Raw genomic sequence first — 4,550 nt, 5'->3', positions numbered from 1 at the left:
TAAATGCTGCTCTGAAGTGCCCAGAAGCTAGCTTACAAACACAGGTTGGCAGTTATTGAGGAAAAAAATAAAATAAAATAAAATAAAAATCAAGATTCCTGAAGAAGACCCAAAAATTACAAATTCTCCCTGGCCAAGTATAGTAGCTGCTTCCCTCTCCTTTTTTTTTTTTTTTTTTTTTTTTTTTTCCCCTTAAAAAATTGAAACCATCTGGGTAGAAATAATCTATCTGGATCAGAGGTAACTAGTTACAATCTATTAGTGATTAGAATATAGGCAAACATTTTCTTCTTCAGCTGTTGTAGAAATGTTTAATTTTACAGATGACCACCTAAACATGCTAATCAATGTAATAAAATGAGATGCCAAAAAATCTCTTCTATCAGAAAAGACCTACAACACCACTTCACACAACATTTCCAGATGTCCAAAGCAAGCAAGATTGAACATATGTAAAAGGAAGTAGTGTTTTTATCTTTGCAAATTAACTGGCTACAGATATTTCTTTTATTGTTAATCTGTTCTTAAACTATGTGGGGGTGGAAAGTTGGTTAAAATATTAAGAGTTCAAAACCTTATATTTAGTAGTGGTCTGTTTCTCTTGTTCCTCTCCTTCACTGGAAAAAAAATAATAAAAAGAAAAAATAAAGTGCATTCTCTAATCAAGTATAAATTGATGTGGATGAAGTAATTACATTAAAATGATTAAAATGTGACATGATTTCAGCATTATTTATCATACATCACTACTATAAATGGCATTTCATTCTGTTAATGAAATATAAGAGCCAACTCAAAGCATATCCAGTTACTAGTAAATGTGCTTCCAAGAAATATAGTATCTTTCTGTGTGTCTGTTTTGCTTCCCAAAATGCAAAGCACAGATGTATTTTGAGGTATACATTAATAAATCATTACATCAAACTTAAAAGTTTCCTATTATAAAATCCCATACAGAAACATATATATATAATGTAGACTAGTATACTTAAACATTTTATTTCAATTATGTCTAGATGAAATCAACATAACCTTCTTAGTCAAGCACATTTTAACCTTCATTCAGCATCCATTAGTTTAGTATGCCCATGTTATATTAGTCTGTGGTGAAACCAGTTTTTACTGAAATAAAATATGTGGGCAGCATGGATTATTTTTGATTTGAGTTTGGCCTGAGATGCTTCAAAATAGGGTATGGATGCTTGATGCTGATACATACTTGCTTGCACCTAAAATGATTAAAAGGTTAAAGAAGAAAATAAGAGCTTTCTCTCCGAAATGCTTCTTGTTTGCAAAAGGCCAAGATCACTAAGGAAAAAAAAAGAAAAATTACATTCCTTGGGGATGACTGGAGCAGGAAATATAAAGTTTTTTAGAATGCCATATTGAAGTCATGCTGTCCATCTGAGGCCTAGTTAAGTTTTTACTCTTCTTCGTCCTTCAGTTCCTTGCCTCACACCTCCTGCTGCTGTCTGCAAGAGATTTAGAAGGGAATGTGGTCACCATGAGCTGACCCCATAGCTGTAAGTAGAAGCCAAGGAGCTGATTCAGAGTGGCTGTAGTTGATGAAATCTGACACCTGAAACTGCTTCTTTCTCCAGTCTGTAGAATTTAATGTGAATATGAAGGACAGAAAAGTGGTGGAGTTTCTTTGCCTTTTTTTTTTTTTTAATAGCAATTCTGTTATCACTACTATACCGTTTCACATAAATAGCTTTGGTTTTCCTGGATTCTTTAAGCCCCCCAAAAATCCAAAGGAAATACCAACACAAAGTCTAATTTCTAGGTGTTCAGTCTGCAAGTGCAAATCACATGTTTCTCCCCCTTTCCTCTATTACTACTAGCCCTATCTCCCTTTTGCATATGGAAATAGGAAAATAAAGGTGAAAGAAATTGTGTATGTATAGAATTTATATGTTGTGCATGAAAGAGAATCATCAGTTTAAAGATGGGACTAACTGGTGCAAGACTACACAGTTCATTCCGTGCACCATTTGTTATTTTTAACATAGGACTCTTAAAACTGTTCAGATTTTACCCTTGTATTTAGGAACCCAAGTCCTAGGCAAAGGAAATACATGCATAGAAACTATTTCCTTCTCTTGGTAAGGTGAAATGATACATACCAACCGCATGAAGTTCAATAAGAGCAAGTGCCAGGTCCTGCACCTGGGACAGGGAAACCCTGGCTGCACGTACAGACTGGGCGATGAGACGCTGGAGAGCAGCCTAGAAGAGAGGGATCTGGGGGTCGTGGTAGACAGCAAGTTGAATATGAGCCAGCAGTGTGCCCTGGCAGCCAGGAGGGCCAACCGTGTCCTGGGGTGCATCAAGCACGGCATCGCTAGTAGGTCAAGGGAGGTGATTGTCCCGCTCTACTCTGCGCTGGTGCGGCCTCACCTCGAGTACTGTGTGCAGTTCTGGGCACCACAGTATAAAAAGGACATGAAACTGTTGGAGAGTGTCCAGAGGAGGGCTACGAAGATGGTGAAAGGCCTGGAGGGGGAAGACGTACGAGGAACGGCTGAGGGCACTGGGCCTGTTCAGCCTGGAGAAGAGGAGGCTGAGGGGAGACCTCATCACAGTCTACAACTTCCTCGTAAGGGGGTGTCGAGAGGCAGGAGACCTTTTCTCCATTAACACCAGCGACAGGACCCGCGGGAACGGGGTTAAGCTGAGGCAGGGGAAGTTTAGGCTTGACATCAGGAGGGGGTTCTTCACAGAGAGAGTGGTTGCACACTGGAACAGGCTCCCCAGGGAAGTGGTCACTGCACCGAGCCTGACTGAATTTAAGAAGAGATTGGACTGTGCACTTAGTCACATGGTCTGAACTTTTGGGTAGACCTTTGCGGTGTCAAGAGTTGGACTTGATGATCCTTAAGGGTCCCTTCCAACTCAGGATATTCTATGATTCTATGATTCTATAAATGATACTGGTCCACACTGATAAATGCCCAGCAATCACCTTTTCCCTTTAGGAAAGACATCTGAAGGTTTTTGAGTTCTCCTGATTGCTATATGGAAACTACTCCTGACACTTCTGCTATACTAATCCCAATATTGACTGTCAATGTCTTTTAGAAGCACAAAGTATGAAGAAATGGTAGCTCTGTAGTTCTATGTGAACCTTCTCCCTCCCTCCCTATTTCCTTAAGCGAGTTAATGTTTAAAGACCAAGTTCTTATTAGCCCAGATGTTCCCAGGAAAGATGGAGCTCTTGGCCTCAGGTGAGTTAAGCAATAATTAGGTCAGAAAAAAAAAAAAATATATATATATATCTGGACTTGGTTATCAAGTTTTCTCCCTGTTCATAATCACTATAAAGGGAGCTGAATTAGGAGACTGAGCAAAGAAAGATGTTAAAGCTGATTGGAAAAACAGATACAGAATGTTGTAAATAGGAGGAGTGGCAATACTTAACGTGAACTACAGAAAAGCCTTCAAAGAGGAAGTAAAAATCATGGCATAACTGCAACTTTAAGATGGTTCCAGAAGTGTTTCAGCAATGTAATAGCATTGTACCATCAGTATTACTAGCAGTGAATATTTATAAATGCTTTTTTTTTTCCTCAGAAAAAAAATGATACACATTTCTCTTTGACCTTCAAAAGCTCATCATCAAAAGCTTCAAAAACATCAGCTAGCACAGCGTAGGCATCCCAATGCTGTTGGTTCTGTCCATCTCTTCCCAGTTTCCACCCAATAGTAGTCTTCTATTTATATTAACAGAAAACCTGACAAGTGTGAACTCATGCTTTTGAACTCTTGCTGCAAAGTGCAGCAAGACCCTTTAGCCTCTCTGCTACATCACCAAACTGTCACTAACAAATCATCCAGAGTGCTTTTACTAGCACCCTGAGATGCAGTACTAATGACTGCTAAATCCATTTTATAGCACAGAAAGCTCTTATAGAACCAGAGAGAATGAATGTTAATGATATTAGTAATATCTCTAAAAAAAGGACTTTGAATGCGTTGTGGTTACCTCTAGATCTATCAATTAACATAATTAACACTTTTCTAGATAATAGTCTGAGTAATGTTGGGATCAATTTCTTAGTACTACTTCCAAGACATGACATTTGTCTTTTCTTTGATCCAACATTATATTATTCATATCAAAATGTTAGCTATATTTAAATAATCTTTAATGTCTTCTTTTCATAGACTTACTGAAACAAGTAATTTTATTCTTAAACTCTTTCCTATTGGGATACTTACACTTTTTTTTTTTCCTCAGAAAAACTAAAAAAAGAAATAATTAGTTACAACCAAAGGCTGAATTCAAGGGACACCTCACTAATGTTTTATCGCTTGCCAAGTGATTTATGTTGCCCTTGTACCATATGTCAAGAAGATATGGTCACTCCCCGGCAACGTGGATTCATTATATAACATTAAACAACTTTTAATCTTTGAATTTTGCCACAGCAGATCAATGTCATAACATGGCAGCAGTCTCTGCCGGTGCGAATGGTTTATAAATACTAAAATAATTTGTGCCTTAGGATCAAAAACTGTCTTAAGCATGCAAATAAATACTAAACAAA

The sequence above is a fragment of the Anas platyrhynchos genome, chromosome 1 (genome assembly GCF_047663525.1).
Source record: "Anas platyrhynchos isolate ZD024472 breed Pekin duck chromosome 1, IASCAAS_PekinDuck_T2T, whole genome shotgun sequence".
NCBI classification, from domain to species: Eukaryota; Metazoa; Chordata; class Aves; order Anseriformes; family Anatidae; genus Anas; species Anas platyrhynchos.
Note: the sequence above shows the minus strand (reverse complement) of the source record.